Genomic DNA, 21,645 nt, shown 5'->3' with positions numbered 1-21,645 from the left:
CCCCGGCCGGTTCTTCTTCCCATGCACGTCGCCCTCCCATGGACGCACGGGCCGCGCTCCTCATGGCGCACTAGCTCCTGCGCTACCGACCGGTCGATGACCTCTACGAGGACTGGCACGACCACATCGCTGAGCTTGTCCACGCCGCAGGGGGCTCCCCTGCGTCGTCCCTCTCTCCGCCTCGCCCTCCGCCAGATACGGGCGACGTAGCTCACGGAGCGCCTCCACCACCTCTGCCCCAAGACGGTGCCCTGGCGCCAAGGCGCGCGGCTCCATGACGCGACCCATGCGTGAAGAAAGAAGCTGACAAGAAGTCCCTCCGCCGCAAGAAAACGCTCCGCCGCTCCTCGCACCACCGCGCCAGGACCGGCCGCTGCGGCAAGACCGCGCGCCACCTGTAGCAGCAGGGCGCGGGCCTCATCAAGACCATGCTCCACCCCCAAGGCGGGCCCCGGTGACCACAGCCGGCTGCCGCACTTTCACCCCCGAGCTGCGTAGCGTCGCGTGGCCGGGCAAGTTCAAGCCGGACCTGCCTCCTCGCTACGACGGCACCCCCGACCCCGCGGAGTTCTTGCAGCTCTACGAGCTGAGCATCGAAGCGGCCAACGGTGACGAGAAAATCACGGCGAACTGGTTTCCCATGGCTCTCAAGGATGGCGCCCGCTCCTGGCTCCTGAACCTACCACGGGGCTCAATCTCCTCCTGGGACGAGATGCGCAACCGCTTCGTCGCCAACATCCAGAGCACTCGCGACCGCCCGCCAGCTGCGGGTGACCTGCGCCGCGTCAAGCAGCAACCGAGAGAGACCCTCCAGAAGTACATCCAGCGCTTCAACAACGTCCGCCTCAAGATCCCCAAGGTGACAGACGAGGCCATCATCTCTGCGTTCTCTGACGGCGTCCACGACGTCAAGATGAAGGAAGAGCTCGCTATCCACGAGGAGTTATGCATGTCCCTGGAGTTGTTCAACCTGGCGACCAAGTGCGCAAGAGCTGAGGAGGGGCGCCTCTCGCTCCTCGAGCTCCCAGCCGCAGACCCGGAGGAGAAGAAAGCCAAGGCCAAGGATGTGAAGCGCAAGGGAGCAGCCGTGCTCGCAGCGGAACCAGACACCAAGCATGGCAAAGACCAACCAGAGTCGTCCAAGAGCAGCCGTATGTTCTGCGCCTTCCACAACTTGAATACCCACAACACCAGTGACTGTCAAGAGCTCAGAGCCATTCACGAAGGACGCTTCGGTCGATGCTCCGAGCGCGGCAACCGGGGCTACGACCGAGGAGGAGGACGTGGTGGCGGACGCTGGGACGACCGTGGCCCGCGCCAGGAGTGGCGCGACCGGCCTCGTGAAGACCGCTGGCAGGGTCAGCCTCACGAGGGCAACTGGAGGGATCAGCCTTGTGAGGATCGTCCTCAAGGCAACGCCGGACTCCCTCCGCTGCCGCCACTGCCAAGAAGGAGTGACGAGCACCATTAAGATGAGGGGGCTGGGGGCTTCCAGGAACTGCGTGCTATCGCCTGCATCTTGGGTGGAGCCCAGGCCCCAGCCTCACAGCGTATCTTCAAGCAATTTGCTCGTGAAGTGAATGCAATCCTCCCTAAGCTCGAAGCCACACGCCCGCTCAGGTGGTCCCAGTGCCCCATCACGTTCAACTCGGCAGATCAGCTCAAGTGCGCAGCTACCGCTGGCGCCCTCCCGATGCTTTGCTCCCCATTCATCAGCAACGTGCAAGTTACCAAGACCCTCATCGACGGCGGCGCAGGGCTCAACGTCCTGTCCGTCGACACGTTCGACAACCTCCAAGTGCCATATGACCAGCTTCAGCCTACCAAGCCTTTCTCAGGAGTGACCGACGGTTCCACCACACCGATAGGGCAGGTCCGCCTCCCTGTCACCTTCGAAGAACGCAAGAACTACCACACTGAGCTCATCGACTTCGACATCGCGCACATTCGTCTGACGTACAATGCCATCCTCGGGTATCCAGCCCTGGCCAAGTTTGTGGCGGTGACCCATCACGGCTGTCGGATGTGGGGTTCCGGCAAACCCTTAAGGTTCGAACATTGGGGTGCGCGCGAAGTCTTTCCCTCCTACCGATCTACGCCCTAGCTCACTAAGATCTCGCGGGCGAACTCAATGAACTCGCGATCACAGAGAGACACGAGATTTATACTGGTTCGGGCCACCATTGTGGTGTAATACCCTACTCCAGTGTGGTGGTGGTGGATTGCCTCTTTGGCTGGTGATGAACAGTACAGAGGGAAGAACAGCCTCCTGAGGTTGAGGTGTTCTTGTGCTCGCGTACTTGTGCGCGTGAGAGCTGGATCAACTGCTCCCCTCCCTCTACTATGGTGGCTAGGCCTATTTATAGAGGCCCTGGTCCTCTTCCCAAATATTGAGCGGGAAGGGAGCCAACAACAGCGGGAAAATTTGAAGGGGGACAGCTAGTACAAGCTATCCTGACAAAAGTGGTCTTCGCTTGCGAAAAGCTCTATGGTGACGCCGTCTTGGGCTCCACGATGACCTCCGTCTTGCCGTCCTCCTGGTCTTGGTCTCGTTGCACCAATATAGCAACCTTTGCCTGATGCCTCGGTACTCTTCGCCTGCGCTGGCCTCCTTAGCACCAAAGAGGAAACAAGGACGCTGCACGCGCTGGCGCCCGCCTGGTGCCAATTGTCATGGCACACGTCACGAGAGCCTCGTGAAGTTTTCCCTACCTTGATATCTCCGCTCCTCGCGAGCCTTCCTGACTAGGCCACTCTTGAGGAGGTCTTGCGTCGTCCGCCTCGCAAGGCTTGGCCCCTCGCGAGGGTCTGGGATGCCTTGTTGATGAAGATGGGCCGTACAGCCTGCTGGCTTAGCCACGCCGCGGGCCGCAGGCAGGCAAGTCTGGGGACCCCCGTTCCCAGAACGCCGACAGTAGCACCCGGGCCCAAGGTTCGCTCGGGCTTGGCTTCGCGGCTAAGCCAAGGATCAAGTACGGAGCACCGCGGGCCCCAAAAGCCTGCGGCCTCCGTTGACGCGTGGCGGTTGATTGGACGTGGGCGTCTCCGCTCCCCCACGCTGCCTTGGCAACTTCCCGGCCTAACAAAAGGCTGTCGCAGGCAGCACTTGCCCTCATTGCTTCTCCCTCGCTTCGCTCTAGATCCCCTTTCTTACTCCTCGCCGCCGCTACCTTCAGATCTATTCCAATCTCATCTTGCATCTGCAATCCATGGCGCCGTGCAAGGCTAAGACTTCCTCAGGACCAGCTTGGTATGAGCCGGCCCTCGAGGCACCCACCATCACGGAGAAGAGCCTCGCCTCCGTGCGCCTGCTGATGGCGGGCGAGAGCAACAAGTGGGGGGAGACCGAGCTCTGGCTTGCCTCCGATGTGCCGGAGCCTGAGGAAAGCACCTTCTTCCCCTTCTTCTGGAGCAGCGTCACCGTTGGGTTGGTTCCTCCCTTCTCTGATTTCTTTTATGAAGTCCTCGACCACTACGGGCTGCAGGCATTGCATCTTCATCCCAACTCTGTCCTCCTCCTGTCCATCTTCGCCTACTACTGTGAGGCATACCTGGGTGTGATGCCGTCCGTGGCGCTCCTGCGCCATTTCTTCTTCCTCCGTGTCAGCGAGACGCACATCTCCGGATGCGCTAACTTCGTCGCATGCGGCAAGGCCAACTCGATCTCGAGCACCGGGAAGAGGGCCAACAACATCCGATCCAAATGGGTCATGATGGACGCCAAGTGTGCTGATCCGCGTCTGGCGTTGCCAACGGCGGCGCCCTCTTCCAACGGGGAGTAGCCCAAGGCGGAGCTTGCCGATGAGCGGGCATCGCTAGTGTTGGGGCAGATGGTGACCGACCTGAAGCCGGGCAATGCGAGGGCGGCCAAGGTGACGGGGGCGATGTTCCTGAGGGAGTTCTTGATGCTGCGGGTCGCACCACTCCAGGCGCGCGAGCACCCCTTGTGGGTGCTTGAAGAGGAGGGGAGCAAGACCCGTCTGAGGCCTGGAGCCCTTCCTGGCGACGAATTGGATGCTGTTCTGCGCCTCATAGTTGGGGACAACCAGGAATACCCGCCTAGCGCCTTCGTTCCTTTGTTCCAACGCAGGGACCGGGAGGAATTCGTCGCCTCCAGGCCGACCTTTGACGCGCGTGGGCTGGTGCCGCCGGCGCTTCTGGGAGCCCCTGCGGCACCGAAACCGGTGGAGGTGGCTTCTGGCGAGTCCCGCGGGGAAGGGGAAGAGGAGGTGGACTCGGAGAAGACTCTGGAAGAGGTGGGGGAGACTTCCCCTCTGAGCAAGGCCGAGATCCTCCGCGCCCTTCCTGACGATGCCGAGGTCGACGCCCGCCAAGGGGAGAGGGGGCAGCCCCTCATCCCGACGAGGGGCAAGTCGTCGCTGGTGGCTCGTGACGCCGCCTCCGTCCTGACGCCTCATGGGGCTGGCTCCGGTTCTGCCTCCGCACCGCCTGGCGCCGCCGGAGCCCGAACGCCTGCACCTCAGGTCCTGAAGCTTTCAGGCTTCAAGCTTCCCAAGCGGAAGTATGTTGCGGTGGATCAGCAAGTGTCTTAAGCTTCACCTTGTCCCTGTTTGTACTCGTCATTTCCTGACGCTCACCCTTGGTTGATCAGGCCGACATCTTCGGCGAAGAAGAGGAAGGAAGACGCAGCGGCCGTACCTCCCTCCGCGGAGAAAGGAGGTAGCAGCGCCCGCATCTCCCCAGCTCGGTCGTCCTCGCGAGGCCAGGAGGAGCATCGCCGTGTGGAGTCAGCCCCCATGGTCCCGCTGGCTCCGGAGGTGCCGGCGCCTGGTGCGGTTGACGAGGTCCCAGCTGCTCCGGAACCCACGACCTCCCAGGCCCTAGTGATGATGTCGCCACCTCCCGCTGCTGCACCTCCACTCCCAGATTCTTCTGCTGCTGTTGCTCTGGAGCGTGCTCTTTCGGAGATGACCCAGCTGCAGGCGGATCTCCTGAGCGCGGACCCACGTCTTGTGGCCGGGCACCTGGAGTTGGCCTTAGGCTGGCTCCATTCCGACTTAGCTGTTCGCGCGGCGCTGGGCCAGGCCGCTGCGGCTTCTAAGAAGGAGAAGCAGAGTGCCGCCGACACTGCAGCCGATCGTGAGGCGGCGCTGAAAGACGCCAAGGCCGCCCGTGACCGCTGCCGGGCGCTGGAGGACGAGTTACAGAGCCTGCGCGACAAGCACGCCGAAGAAGCACGCTGCCGCCAAGCGAAGGAGGAGGAGGTGAAGGCCCAGGAGGACGCCATGAAGAACCGTGATGCCGAGCTGGCGGAGTTGGAGAAGACGCAGGCCGCCGAGCGGAGCCGGTTGGAAGGGCTAGAGCGGAAGGCGAAGGCGAGGGAGGCCGATCTTGACGCCAAGGCACGTGTCCTGGCCGAAGATCGCGCGGCCTTCGCCAACCTCGAGGAGAGGTCTCGCAAGGCGCTGTAGACGCTCTACGAGCATGGCCTGGAGAAGTCGCTGGCCACCGACGAGGACGGCCCCGCCCGGCTGCTTCCTCTCTTAGTGAAGGCGCTCGAGGAGGTCGTTGATGGCCTCGGTCCCATGGCGGAGGCAGAAGCTCGCGTCCTGTCTTCGGCTGCGCTGACTCGCGTCTTCAGCCACCTGCACCTTTGCGACCCCAACGCTTGCCTTGACGAGCTGCTGGAGCCTATAGCTGAAGATCAATGCGAGGCCGCCGCCGTAGCCATGCAAGGTCATGTGGAGGCCTTGCTGAAGAAGTTCCGCGGCTTTGTCTCCGCTCCTCTGTCCGGCGATGTCGCCGATCCTGCAGCTGGTGGTGAAGGTGAAGACAAAATTGCTCACGGGGGAGCACCTTCCGCGGGTGACGGCAATGTCTAGAGGTGACCTGCGGCTATTCTTCCCGTTCCGTTCCTGCGACATGTATCAGGCCTCGTGGAGGCGTTTAGACTTTTCATTTGGTATTGTGAGGACAATATGCTTGTAATATTTGCTTCGAGATTTTGTGATTTCCTTCCTATTTGCTTTGCGTTCTGCGTCGGCAGAGCCCGGCCCCGCGCATACCTCAACCGCCACTGGGCCGACCGGAGACCAGGACGGACCAAGGAGTGAGGCGCTACGTGACCAGTTAGGCTCCTGAGTCGCGATGCTCAGGAGTCCCCCTTGACGCACAAACAGCTTATAGGGAGAGTTCGCGAGGGTAGATTAATGTTCTACGTCGGCAGAGCCCGGCCCCGCGCATACCCCAACCGCCATTGAGCCGACCGGAGACCAGGACGGACCAAGGAGTGAGGGGCTACGTGACCAGTTAGGCTCCTGAGTCGCGATGCTCAGGAGTCCCCCTTGACATGCAAACAAATTTCCATACCTGCCCTCGCTGAGGCCTCGGGAGGGGCGCGCGACGTCCAGGTCCGGGAGACCTTGTTGGGTGGCGTGTGCTCGGGTGTGACCCAAGCGCAGCTCCCGTGCCCAGCCCCCTCGCGCGGCTCTCCCGAGGGGAGGCGTTGTGGTGAGGCTGGACATTGAGCTCTGGGCTCCCTAAGGTTGGTACGACCGTGGGGCCGCCCTCAGTTGTTTAGCACCAGCTCGGAGCATAGTGCTTCCGCTTGTGCACGAGCATAGCCGCTCCTCGGCAGTGTCGACATCCAGCACGGAGCATGGTGCTTCCACTTGTGCGTGGGATGGGGGACCCCCTCCGGGATGAGCCCCCGGGGCGTGTACAGCCCCGCCCTGACACGTGGCTTGCACGGCAGGGCTACAAGGTGTATCTGGGCACCCGTGAGCTAGCGCGGGACTCACGAGGCCCTACCTCAAGGCGGGTTGCTCCTGGTCTTGAGTCTTGGTGACTGTGTGTTCCTGCAAGGCGGTTAGATGCAAGCACTCTACGTCCTCAGGTCCCGGCCCTCGAGCGAGCTCAGCCGCCGCTGGTATGCCAGGTCGCAATGCCGTGGTCAAGGCCAGGGGGTGAGGGATGGAGAGCTAGTAAGAGCTCCTGAGTCGCGATGCTCAGGAGCCCCCCATTTAACGTGCAAGCGAATTGCATAGGATGAACAGGCCCGTGGTGGGCGGCGATCGAGCAGGCGATAGCCGTGGGCAGGTTAAGCATGGAAAGCAGATCAACTTAGGTAGATGCAGGAAGATACATGCCACTGGGTCCGGCCCGAGCGGCTTGGGGATGATGCAGCCCGAGGGGTGCCCCCAGCAAGGTAAGTTAAAGACATAAGCGAAAGGGATACATGCCGCAGGGACGGACCCACGCGTCCTGGGAATAATGCAGCTTGAGGGGCGCTCCCAGCTAAACGAGCGAAAGGGATCCGATGCGCTAGGTGTCCTCCAGTTATTCGTCGTTGTTGCCATGTCATTTGCTTGCGTGTTGCACTTTACCATGTCATGATCTGCATTTCATCTACATGATTTTCAAAACTTGCATCCGGTCCTTTTCCCCGTTGTCCGCTTCGCAATCCGACACTCCCACACGCGCCCGTCGCCCCTCTCAGACCTTGTTTCGTGAGTGGGATAAAAGCGCTCTCGGAATGGGCCGAGATTTGCCGAGTGGCCTTTGTATAGCACCGGTAGACCGCCCGTCAAATTTTGTTCCATTTGGAGGTCGTTTGATGCCCCAACGACTAACCGCTTAGCCCGAAACCCCTCTCTCTTTGCAGCTCAACACCCCTCCAAATCAGCCCACTAGCCCATCTAACTCCCCTCCATACTCTCGGTCGTTCGATCACGATCGTGTGGGTGAAAACCGCACCTCGTTTGGACTCTCCTAGCTTCCTCTATCTATATATATGCCATTCTCCCCCGAAATTGCGGATGAAACCCTAGCCCATCTCCTCCAACCGTGCCGGACATGTCCGCCGCCCACGGGACAGATCGCCGCCGCCGCCCGCAACCAACGGGGGCCTGCCACATGGCGCGCCCACCGCCCCCGCGCCGCCGGCCCGCCAGGCCCGGTGCGAGCCCCACCGAAGCCCGCAGCGCTCGTGCCGCCCATCGCCTTCCCCACCGCCCGTCTCCGCCGCGAGGCGCCTCCTGCGCCCGTCCGATCGCCGCCTCGCCGGCGCGCCGCCCGCCGCCGCCACGGATCTCCTCCTCCGCCCAGCTCCACCTCGCGCCGGCGCCCCGCTACGCCCCGGACCTCCGCCTCCACGCCCCGCGCCCGACCCCAGCGCCGCCCGGCTTCCTCCGCCCCGCCGCTGGTCGACCCGCACCTCCCGTCGCCGTCTTCCCGCCGCCTCGCCGGCGTCCTGCCGCCTCCTCCACGCCTCGCCGGAGCCCGCGCCGGCCAGATCTGGCCAAGTTGGACCAGATCCACCAGGACGCCCAACCAAACGGCACCCTGATCCCGGATCTCCCCGTCCTGCTTCGTCCCGTCCAGATTTTCGGAGTGGTAAATTTCTGCTATCCCGAAATTGTTGCAGTATGTGCTCATGTTCATCATGCCATAACTTCTTGCATACTACTCCGTTTTGTGTGCATAATATGTCAAAATGTTCATCATGAGATGCTATTCATTTTGCTCTATTGGGTCATGTTCATTAGAGTTCATCTTGATGCCCTAATCATCGTTGCAAGAGTGCTATATGATGTTAACTGCTGTCTGTGATCAGAACTTGGTGATTTGTCTTTTTCGTTGCATTTTGTGTGTGCATCCTATGAGCATGAGCTCTTCATGTGTTTTGAACTACATCATGCCATCTTTACAGGGGTGCTTGTCTTGTATTTTTGTGATCTATGTGGTGACTAGCACAAGCATGCAAAGTAGCCTCCATGATGTTGCTGATTTCTGTGACTTGGTCATTTCTGCTAAGTCTGAGTCTGTTATGTTGTGATGCCATATAAACCTGCTGCTACAAGTCATTCTATGCATGATCTGGAGATGTTCACTAAGGATTTTTTGTTATACATGTTATGCTCTATCCATCCACGCCCTTGGTTGCATTTATAGCCTGCTGTAGCTTGTTGTCATCATGCTCCAAAGTTGCTAAATAATGTTGCTGTCAGCCTGTTAACATTAAGTTCATTATTGCCATGTGCTTTGTTAGTGGTCCATGCACCCTATGACTATGATATTGCCATGCTTAGCTTCATATTTGTGCCATCTTACTGTTGGTTGACTTCACATGCCATGAAATGCTCTGTGGTGAGTGGTTCAAGCTCACCAACATGCCTATTTATCGTTGTTTCTGCCATGTCCTGTTATTTTCACTGTCTGAATCTTTCATATTACTTGCTATGTTTACCTGGGTGCCATCATATCTTCTGTGCCTTTTTAGCTCATGTACAGTAAGGGACTTTTGTTCTATGCTATTAGTAGATTCATGCCATGCCTTTGGTTGCCAAGATAAGTTCCTGTAGCATGTTGTTTGATAGCTCTAAACTTTGCAACCTGATGATTATTTCTTCCATGTCCAGTGATTTCTGCCAAGTCTGTGAAACAGTTATTATTTGCAATCTTGACATGTCCTTTTGAGCATGTTCTAGTGATTTCTGGAGGTAGCTCAGTGTTCATGTTTTGTCATGCTTTACCTGTACATCATGCCCATGCCTTTTTTTTCATGTTGAGATGCTGTGGCATACTGTTTTGATGCTTGCTAGAGGCCTAGTTGCTGTTTTGGACAGATTGTTGTTATATCTTGTTTGGAGTGTATGTGTTGCACCGTTGCTCCGTTTTGAGCATGCTCTATATGAAACTTGCTTAGTTTTGCATTTAGTTTCAGGTTACCTTGTTGCATCCTTGTTTTGAGGTGTTTTGCTTGATGTTTGAATGCATTTTGCATCAATGCCATGTTTAACTTGTTTTGCTCATATCTTCTAGGCCGTAGCTCCGAATTTAATGAACTTTATATGTAACTTGACTAGAATTTCATGTAGATCATCTTGGTGCATCTTAACTTGCTGTTTAAAAACTCGAACATAAGGTTTATTAAGATCTGGACCAATTTCAAAATTTGCATATGAGGACTTGCGGGGATTGTCATATGTTGTTTCCGGTCTCATTTAAACTTGCTTTAATGTGTTGCTCTTGTATGCCTCATCTCTTGCCATGAGTAGCTTCATGTAGCCTTGTCATGCATCATACTTCTTTGAGCATCATGCCTTGTTCATGTGTGGTGTGTTTACCATATTGTGTGCTTCTTCTCGATAGTTCCCGTTTCGTTGCGATCGTGAGGATTCGTTCGTCTATGCTTGGTTCGTCTTCGTGGCTTCATCTTCTTCATGGACTCATTCTTCTTCCTAGCGGGATTTCAGGCAAGATGACCGTCACCTTGGATCTCATTACTATCATTGCTATGCTAGTTGATTCGTTCTTTCGCTATGCTGCGCTACCTATCACTTGCTCTTCAAGCCTTCCAAATTGCCTTGAACCTATAACCTTTGCCACCCTTCCTAGCAACCCGTTGTTTGGCTATGTTATCGCTTTTGCTCAGTCCCTCTTATAGCGTTGCTAGTTGCAGGTGAAGATGAAGATTGCTCCATGTTGGATTATGTTTATGTTGGGATATCACAATATCTCTTATTTAATTAATGCATCCATATACTTGGTAAAGGGTGGAAGGCTCGGCCTTATGCCTGGTGTTTTGTTCCACTCTTGCCGCCCTAGTTTCCGTCATACCGGTGTTATGTTCCTTGATTTTGCGTCCCTTACGCGGTTGGGTGTTTTATGGGACCCCCTTGACAGTTTGCTTTGAATAAAACTCTTCCAGCAAGGCCCAACCTTGGTTTTACATTTGCCTCACCTAGCCTTTTTCCCTTCGGAGTCGCGCATCCCGAGGGTCATCTTTATTTTACCCCCCCCCCCCCCCCCGGGCCAGTGCTTGTCTAAGTGTTGGTCCAAACTAGAGCACCGTGCGGGACCATCCCTTGGCAACTTGGGTTACGTCGGTACCTGTACGCTTCGCTTATCCGATGTGTCCTGAGAACGAGATACGTGCGACTCCTATCGGGATTGTTGACACATCGGGCGGCTTTGCTGGTTTTGTTTTACCATCGTCGAAATGTCTTGTAACTGGGATTCCGAGACTGATCGGGTCTTCCCGGGAGAAGGAATATCCTTCGTTGACCGTGAGAGCTTATAATGGGCTAAGTTGGGACACCCCTGCAGGGTATAAACTTTCGAGAGCCGTGCCCGCGGTTATGTGGCAGATGGGAATTTGTTAACGTCCGGTTGTAGAGAACTTGACACTTGACTTAACTAAAATGCATCAACCGCGTGTGTAGCCGTGATGGTCTCTTCTTGGCGGAGTCCGGGAAGTGAACACGGTTTCTGGGTTATGTTTGACGTAAGTAGGAGTTCAGGATCACTTCTTGATCATTGCTAGTTTCACGACCGTTCCGTTGCTTCTCTTCTCGCTCTTATTTGCGTATGTTAGCCACCATACTTGCTTAGTCGCTGCTGCAACCTCACCACTTTACCCCTTCCTTACCCATTAAGCTTTGCTAGTCTTGATACCCATGGTAATGGGATTGCTGAGTCCTCGTGGCTCAAAGATTACTACAACACCAGTTGCAGGTATAGGTTTTGCGATGATCATGATGCGAGAGCGATGTTATTTGTTTTGGAGTTCTTCTTCTGCTTCTTCTTCGATCAGGGGATAGGTTCCAGGTCGGCAGCCTGGGCTAGCAGGGTGGATGTCGTTTGAGCTTCTGTTTGTGTTTCATCCGTAGTCGGATGATGATCTTATGTATGTTGTATTGATGTATTCTTGCGGCATTTATATGCCTTTTGTATGTATCCCCATCTATTTTGTAATGTTGTTGTAATGATATCCACCTTGCAAAAGCGTGTCAACATGCGGTTCTATCCTTGGTGGGACCTTCGAGTCTCTTTAGGATAGTATCGCACATTGGGCGTGATAAGTTGGTATCAGAGCCTCGACCGACCCTAGGAGCCCCCCTTGAGTGATCGTGTAGTTTGGCCGTTGTTGAGTCTAGAAGAAAACTTTTTCTGAGTCTAGTTATATCGGAGAGTAGGAATTCTTTTTACTCCTCAGTCCCTTCGTCGCTCTGGTGAGGAATTTTGACGTAGGTGTTTCGACTTACTTCTCCCCCTTCAAAATTTTCTTCAGGATCACGCGGTTAGTTTTGGTTCGTAGTCCATCCTCTTTTCAATCCGGCGCATTTCTCTTTGAGTGTTTTCGATCCTCGTCATCTTTCGCGAGATCAGTCCTCAGTTATTTCTCTTGCGATGTTGTTTTTCCCCACCCGAAGTTGTCTTCCTTTTTCCCACCCGCCCACCCTTTTTCTTCTTGGAACCGGAGCCTATAATCGAGTATCCATCCTACTCGTGCGAAGCCTTTGCATTCTTTCAACCGGTGTCTTCTATTCAAGCTATTCGTCGATTTCCCCTTCCAAGTTGTCGTTGTTTTTCCCGCCCTCCCATCCCCTTTTATTCCCGGAGCTTGAGTCTCTTGCGAGCACCAATTTCATTCGTGCGGAACCTCTTCAGTCATTCGTAAGTTATTTCAACTGGTGAATTCTCATCTCGTTTGACATTCTTCATCTCTTTTCTTATCCGGTGGACTCAATTCAAGTTTTTCGGGTTAATCATATTCTTTTCCTTGGATCAGGTGTTTTCCTTGCTCGTTCGCCTCTCGCCAGTTTGTCCTTCCGGAGTGTTGAAGACATCTCAAAATATTCGTGTTTGCATCCAATTAATTCGAGGTTGTCACCTCATTCAAGTCCTTCAGTTGTTCCGGTGCATCATTTCTCATTCGACAATCCTTTCTTACGGTGTTTCTTTTTAGTGGGCCCTAACCCACAGGTCTTTCCCAGGATCTTACCTGACTCTTCTAATTTTCCCGGAGTTATTCTCAAATTCTTTTCGAAGTTGACGTAAGTATGAATTTCATCAATCAGACGTTTTTCCAAGATCAATTTAAAATTATTTTCATTGTTGACTCTACCTCCTCGCTTTTCATTCTCCCGGAGTATCTCAACAATTTTGGTGTTATTTCTCGTCGTCATTCTCAACATTTGAAGACCGAAGTAGGGTTTTCTCTAAATCTTGTCCATTCTCCCGAAGATTCGTGGCGCTAGCATGATGTTATCCTCTCAAGTTGTTTCCAGTTGTGCAATTCTTTTCATCCATCCGGAGTATTTCAGGACTTGCTTCACCTCTCAATTATCCGGAGGCCTCCATTTCAGAATATATCTTCGTTCTAAGTCTTCAAATCCGTCTCCGATTTTTCTATATTCGTGCCCCTTCGTTCGTTTACATATTCTTCCGATGCTTCGTTCAAGTATGCTTCAATCAGCTCGCGATCTCTTCTTTCAATTGCATCTTGATTCCCTCATGTATATTCGTGCTTTTCCTATTTTTCCCGGTGAGTCATTCTCCTTCATCAGTCAATTTTGAATTCCTACGGTGGCTCGTTCAAGATTCTTTCTGTTGTTATAATATCAATTAATTCGTTTTTTTTTCAAATCCTGCCGGTGGTTCATGAAGACTTTCTCAAGTTTTGCGCTATATCCCCCCTTAATCTTTCCAACGAGAATAATTAGTATGCAAATCCATTGTTTTATCATCAATTTAATTGGTGGAGGATAAGCATAACGTAATCCTTATTTTCTTTCTTCAAGTGGTTTTACCTCTTCTTTTCGGAGATTGTTCATCTCATCACATTCTCGGTTCAAAGTGTTTTCATCTTTTCTTTTCCGGAGTTCCAAGCTTCCTCGGCCATCTCGTCGGAACCTCCATCGGAATCATCGCAAGGATTTAATCTCATCCCTTTCATCCTTCAATTTTATCTCGTCATTCTTTTGTTACCGGAGTTCATCACGGTGGCTCGTAATGATTTAATTCATTCTTCAAGTGTTCATCAAGATTCTTGTAGGCGTAGCACAAGTATCTTTTCTTCTTGCTTTTCGAAGTGTGTCGTAGAGTTGTCACGGCAGATGTCCTAGTGTGAGGACTTAGTCGCGAGGCCAACGCATCTATGCGGTAGCTTGAGAGGGGTTGGGCGGAATCGAGAGACGCAACACAAGACAAGGATTTAGACAGCTTCGGGCCCCGGGAAACATCATCTGGTAATAACCCTACATGTTGTTTGAGGCTAGGTCTCATTATGATCATGGGAGAGTCGCCGGGAACCGGCTCTCGGTGTCTAGCCCTAGAGATTGCTTCTTGTTCCTTGTCCCTCTTTGGGGTGCCCTGCCCCTCCTTATATAAGTTAGAGGGGCGGGTTACATGCGGAGTCCTAGTAGGACTAGGACTAGTCTATCTTTTCTTACAAGTTGAATACAAGTCCGGGTCTTGCTCCCTCGTAAAGGAAATATTCGTCATCCCTTTCTCCTTAAGCCAGCCCACCAGAGTATAAGCCAGCCTGCTGGGCCTTGGGCCTTGTCGTCCGTCTGATCCGCCCGCCGGGTCTCCAGTGAGTCACAATGTCCAGGCGGGTTACCTGTGAATCGCCATGTTCGGGCGGATCACCAGTGAGTCACCAAGCTCTAGCCAGGTCTCTGGTGAGTCGCCAAGTAATGTCGGGTCATACCGCGGGGTATATCCCCGACATTAGCGCCCAGTTTAATTGGATTTATCCATGTTAAACTGATCCTGTAAAACAAACACAAGAACAAATTTGACAGGTTGTGCTCCGGGTTAAATATTCTTGTACGCCGACACCTGATCATCCTTAAGTCCTTGACATTTTCTCCTGGAAAATCCGGGTCAATAGGCCAGCTTCATAATCCATTTGCTGACATTGGCTCTTTATAAAGAAATATTATACGAAATAATCCATTTGAGTCGGTTTCCAAAACTCTGACTTGACAAAAATATTGGTCTTGAAATATTCAACTGATATTCAGCCGGCTTAAAGATGTAGATATTGCCGATTTATGATTGCCAAAATTGTCGGGTTATAAATAAATGATGCCGGGTCATGACTGTTGCAGACACCGGGTTAATCTGGTCTACTCCAAACTGAGAATTTGAAGATTTTTTCTCCCTTATATGCATATCACCTGTAGCCCCCAAGTGCCAGATTGTCATGCTTGCAGCAACCTGGGACTTGTAATTGCCTTATGCTCATGAAAAGTTCAACCAGTGTAGCCCCCAAGGGCCGGGTCATTATGCAATAATGAGTAGGGACTTTGTAGATATAACCATGTAAACTTGAACAGCAACGTGTTGCCCCCAAGGGCCGGCTTAGTAAGATAATACTGAGCTGGGACTTTGATAATAACATCATATAATATAATCTCCACCATGGGGCTTGAACCCACGTCCACAAGGTTAAGAGCTTTGTACTCTACCAACTGAATAGTGGATCGTTCAATATAATGGATTAGTGCTTGTGTACCTTGAATTGTTGACAGGAGCAATTGGTAGCCCCCAAGGGCCGGCTCATTATAATGTGATGAGTCGGGTCTTCAATAAGATGAGCAAAAAATGACTTTGCATTAGCCCCCAAGTGCCATGGTGCATGCTGGCAGTGACATGGGACTTGCATATTTGATGTGATCTCAATTTAAATAATGTAGCCCCCAAGTGCCGGGTCGTAAGCCTGCAGCGACTCGGGACTATTCTTTCCATTGTAGAATAAATCATACCCATTGATAAAATAATAGCCATTGCGCCAAAGCGACTTTGAATACCTCATCTGTTGATAAGTCAATCCGAAGTTTAAATACCCGGCGGCTCTTGGCCGATGGCGATTTAATACGCCTCCATTGTAAGCCGGAATTTGTACAACCCAGCGGCTTATAGCCTTTGAGAAAATCAAGAATTGATAACCCTTTTGAGACACCAATTTCAATCTTTGATGATGGGCTTGAATTTAATCAATTATGTAAGTCATAGCTCTGTAAATCCTGCAGAGTTTAAACAACATATGCCCTGGCGACTTAACGTCAAAAACCAGGGCGGGTAACCACCCAAATGTAGTCTTATCATGCACATAATTAGATCACAAGATCCCTTGGCGGTTTACTGCAGGGCGGGTCATAATATCTCACATATAACCATTGATGTGTAACAAGGAGTCACAGATAAGCTTGTTATGAATCATCACTTTGAAACATAACAATAATAATAATATTATACTTGTGATATTGAATTTTCACTGCCGGTTTATGTGACCTGTGCAGTAAGGGTGATAACCCAATCTTTAGAAGCCAATGCTTCCACATAGATGATGATTGTCATAAACTAGCGATTTATCATCGAAAATCAAGCCGGGTTAAATAGCAACCACTCATATACACTTTAGATATGAAAAAGAGCTTCAAATAAAATCCCAAAATTATTTGCAAAAAGAGACTTCAAAATTTTTGAGGCTTCTGATTCGAATACGATCAGAAAACCGTCCCAAAGGGGTTAAGCTAAGATTCGAATACGATCATATAGCCCCCAGTGGCTTTGGCGTTGCCGATCAAGAGGGTACCGACAGCTATGTTCTCTTTGGTTCGAATACGACCTATGTTTGAACAGGAAGCCCCCAATTGACCTTGAGAATTGTTTAACGACGCTGATTCGAATACAATCCATGTCGATTCCCAAAAGGGGTTGAGCTATGATTCGAATACGATCAAGAAGCCCCCTAGTGAGCTCGGCAGTGTGCCAATCAAAAGGGTACCGACAGCTATGTTCTCTTTGGTTCGAATATGACCTATGTTTGAACAGGAAGCCCCCTATGGATAATGAGAATATTTAACGACTCTGATTCGAATATGATCAGGGCCACACCAAAAACGTTTAAGCTAAATTTGAATATGATCAGCTCCCAATGGTCATTAAAGCAGGGTACCTATGTTTGGGTTGTGCTTTGTAACAGACTCTTTTTGGTCCCTTTAATTTTTCCTGAGAACTCGAACTTTTGCGAGAGATAAATTCTTTTTGAACCGGAAAAACCGGATATTGAGAGTTTCAAAGCTTTGTGATAAACAAATTTACCTTGAACCGGATTTTGAACCGGATTTGTGAGCTTCAAAACTTTGTGGCAGATAAATTTCCCTTGAACCGGATTTTAAACCGGATATTAAGAGCTTCAGTGCTTTGTGGGAGATGTCAAGTCTCTTGAGCCGGATCTAAACCGGAATTCTTCTTTTTAAGCCAGAAATTTTCTGACGGCCTTTAAACTTTTCACCAATAGGACGGTAGCCTCCGGGACCGAATTATTTTTCCCTCCAATGACCCGGAGTTCTTGAATGCATTGAAACCGACCAATGCTGCCGAGTCACATCATTGTAGCCCCTGAGTCTCAAGGCGACTCGAGGAGTTGGCTTTGAGATTCTCCATATTGACCATAGCATAAGGTGTATATCATTAGTGTTGATAGCGTGATGTAAATCCACAGAAGGTTGAGGTGACTGCGGCGGGTTATAAATGATCCTGTATGAGCCGTGTCAGCAACTCGGCCAATGGTCCCTTCCAACTGGCTGTTTTGAAGTTAACCAAACTGTAGTGGCGGCGACTTGTGCGCCTTCCCATTGATCCATCCAGCGCAGACGGCGGTTGATGATAAATTGCCTCCAATTTGAAAGAAAATCGGGCTACCCAAGCTGTGACTTGCTCATACTCAATAAACAGCTCATGCAGACTGGTGCGGCCCGGTATGTTGATGTAGACCAGGCCGCGGGAGACGGACGACCTGTGCACGCTTTATTGGGTAATTCGCACGATCCTGACGAGTTGATGCGGACTGGACCACGATATAAACCGGCATGGGTTATCCAATAGCTCAGCGATATAATAATCCCTTTTTGCAGTAGACAATTTGTCCTGCATTGGAAAACTTGCAAGCCAGGGTAATTGCTCTTTTTAAAGAAAGCAATACATAATATGAAAATATAATGGATGGATTTCACCTGATATGTTAAGCCAGAAAATATCCACCACGGAGTTTAATGATCACCACGGTGAAGCGGTGTTGTAAGCCGGCACGGACGGGCGAGTCGGCCGTGTGTTGAGGTAGACCGGACTACGGGGGGGCGGCGGCTTGCACGCATGTCTGTCGAGCAGCGTGGCATGGACGAATGCTAGTGCATGCACTCCATATCCGAGGTATAATGACATAAAAATTTGTCCTGTATAAAATATTACAGAGCAGAGTAATTGTTCTTTGACGAAAAAGAATAAGTGTTTAATAGATAAATTTAGATGGATATCACCTAATTTGTTCGGACGACGGATGATCCGTTTATCACGATAGAGGTGGCTCAGGCAGACCGGTGATTCAATATAGTTCCGGCGGCTCAGGCAGACCGGCGACTTAATATAACCCCGGCGGCTCAAAACGGCAAGGGCGGCTCAAAACGGCTCCGGCGGGTTGATGTAGATTAAGTTGCACGGGCGGCGACTTGTGCACACTTGTTCCATCAGTAAGCAGGCGCAGACGCCGGTGCGTGATGGTGCTTCATAGGCACAACATGGCACCACCTTTGCTGCGCATAAAAATATATATACCAAAGTATTTGTTCTTTGATGAAAACCAATATATTTAATAAAATAAACTTGGATGGGTATCACCTGATCCGCTTTGCAGCAGCGCACTGCCCCTGGACCGCGGCGGCACCCACGGGTCGATGATATTGGCAGACCGCTTAGCGTGGGGTCGACGGAGGCAGAGGTGACCCCCAGTGTGCATCGGTTCGATGTACAGCAGCGGCGTCAGTAGGGCCTAGGCCGGCTTACAGCAAAGGTGAGACCGCTCACAACGAGGGCGGTTTGACGGCTCAGTTGTGGCAGACACCGGCAGTACGAGCGCGACAGCTGATTCGGCCACGGCGTCTTGAAAGTAGAAATCCAATCCGGTTCCGGGTCGTTGTCCTTTTTACCAATCTAATCTTCTTCTTTTCTTGATCTAATAAAGAAACGGCAGTGACCCTTGATCTCCACGTGCAAGTGGTAATACTAGTAGCAATGCACTTGCAACACCAGTGTTTTGTACTCCATGTAGTCTGTTTTTGAGTGGCAGCAATATGACCTCGTAATAGCTGCGGTCTTGATTAAAAAACGAGCAGAAAAAACTCCAGCAGCGCCTGAGCTCCTCGGGACTTGAAGCTTCGCTGCCGTATGGCATGTGCCTGACGCTGCGTAAGTATGCCAGGGCCCATGGCAAAAAGATCTCAAGGATTATTTCACAGCCTACTTCTTGTCAATCTCGGACACTGCTGCGCGTAATCGAAATCCCGTCGGTCTCGGCAACTTGATTCTTGTATTGGTCAGACAGATCGGCTGCGACTCGAGTAAATTTGCACGTGTTCAAACAGAACCCCTGTGGGTCTCGATGAGGTGCGACTGTGGCAACCGAAAATAGCAACTTTGGAACAGAGTCAATCTCAATCGGATTGACCTTACGACAACGACGGCGCACAGACGCAGCCACTCTGATGTTTAGACGTCGAGCCGCCTAATGAAACTTTTCTGACTGTAATTGTTTGACGCCTCGGTCTCTGAATCGCTCGTCAGATGTTTCCTCTTGATGCTTTTGTCAGTACGTGCAGCCAACAATCCACCATGGAATCTCTTGGTTTTTTAAATAATACAGTTCTTGGCGAGTCCCTGATCTTTCATAAGCGAGTCTATAGATTCATCGGGCCGCTCCCTTAGCAAGTCGCCGCAGAAATTTGCCCCCAGTTAGCTTTGGCGGCTCAAAAACTCGTCAGATGATCCTCAGGACGGCGGCAGGTGGCTCACAACCCTATTTTCTCTTTCACATATCATAAATCTTGAGGCTGATGCCAATCTTTTCGAACCGGTTCTTCTTCATCTGGAGAATTGCCAACCTCTCGAAACCCTGAAAAAGATCCCTTCAAGAACTCAACACCACTGTGCGTCAGCCCCACGGTGGGCGCCAACTGTCGTAGAATTGTCACGGCAGATGTCCTAGTGTGAGGACTTAGTCGCGAGGCCAACGCATCTATGCGGTAGCTTGAGAGGGGTTGGGCGGAATCGAGAGACGCAACACAAGGCAAGGATTTAGACAGCTTCGGGCCCCGGGAAACATCATTCGGTAATAACCCTACATGCTGTTTGAGGCTAGGTCTCATTATGATCACGGGAGAGTCGCCGGGAACCGGCTCTCGGTGTCTAGCCCTAGAGATTGCTTCTTGTTACTTGTCCCTCTTTGGGGTGCCCTGCCCCTCCTTATATAAGCTAGAGGGGTGGGTTACGTGCGGAGTCCTAGTAGGACTAGGACTAGTCTATCTTTTCTTACAAGTTGAATACAAGTCCGGGTCTTGCTCCCTCGTAAAGGAAATATTCGTCATCCCTTTCTCCTTAAGCCAGCCCACCAGAGTATAAGCCAGCCTGCTGGGCTTTGGGCCTTGTCGTCCGTCTGATCCGCCCGTCGGGTCTCCAGTGAGTCACAATGTCCAGGCGGGTTACCTGTGAATCGCTATGTTCGGGCGGATCACCAGTGAGTCACCAAGCTCTAGCCAGGTCTCTGGTGAGTCGCCAAGTAATGACGGGTCATACCGCGGGGTATATCCCCGACAAAGTGCAATTAATTCTCCGTATTCTTTTGAAGTGGAGTTTTGCATTTCTTCGTTCTTCTCAGTTATCCAATCATTTCTGTTGGTGGCCGGTTATCACCTTATGATCTTGAGATGTTACCTATAAGACCACAACAAGCTTATTCTTTTGTTGTTGAATTTCCAACAACTCTCTTCAATGTTTTCCTTATAAGGATGCTCTCAATTTCATTCATGGTAGAAGTTGTTATCTTCTTCCCCGTTCTTCTCATTCCACTCTTTCAAGTCTTCCGGAGGTGTTGTGTTGTTCCTCAAGTCAAGTATCGTTCCATTTCTCAAGTTCATGTTCTATTCTTTCCTCGTTTAGCCGGAGTGCTGCATAAATTCTTCGTTATTATTCCTTTTAGATCTTGTCCTAACCGGAGTGGTTTCAAATTCAGTCTTATTCCTTAAGCTTTTGCTTCTTGTCTCATTCAACATTCCTCTTTCCTACTCGAATGTTCTTGACTTTGTTCATCCTCACTGTTTTGTTCTTATTTCACCTCATCCCTTTTCCTTCCGTCTCGGTCCTAAGATCTCGGGACGAGATCTCTTGTTAGTGGAGGAGTGTTGTAACGCCCCGGATCCGATGCGCCGGGTGTCCTCCAGTTATTCGTCGTTATTTCCATGTCATTTGCTTGCGTGTTGCACTTTGCCATGTCATCATCTGCATTTCATCTGCATGCTTTTCAAAACTTGCATTCAGTCCTTTTCCTCGTTGTCCGCTTCGCGATCTGACACTCCCACACGTGCCTGTCGCCCCTCTTAGACCTTGTTTCGTGAGTGGGAGAAAAGCGTTCTCGGAATCGGCCGAGATTTGCCGAGTGGCCTTGGTATAGCACCGGTAGACAGCCCGTCAAATTTCGTTCCATTTGGACTCTCCTAGCTCCCTCTATCTATATATATGCCATTCTCCCCCGAAATTGCGGATGAAACCCTAGCCCATCTCCTCCACCCGCGCCGGACATGTCCGCCGCCCACCGGACATGTCCGCCGCCCACCGGACAGATCGCCGCCGCCGCCTGCAACCAATGGGGGCCTGCCATGTGGCGCGCCTGCCGCCCCCGCGCCGCCGGCCCACCAAGTCCGGTGTGGGCCCCCCGAAGCCCGCAGCGCTCGTGCCGCCCATCGCCTTCCCCGCCGCCCGTCTCCGCCGCGAGGAGCCTACCGCGCCCGTCCGGTCGTCGCCTTGCCGGCGCGCCGCCCGCCGCCGCCGCATTGGATC

This window comes from Triticum aestivum, chromosome 4D (genome assembly GCF_018294505.1).
Source record: "Triticum aestivum cultivar Chinese Spring chromosome 4D, IWGSC CS RefSeq v2.1, whole genome shotgun sequence".
Classification (NCBI taxonomy): Eukaryota; Viridiplantae; Streptophyta; class Magnoliopsida; order Poales; family Poaceae; genus Triticum; species Triticum aestivum.
The sequence above is the reverse complement of the archived record's forward strand: the minus strand, read 5'-3'. Positions refer to the sequence as shown.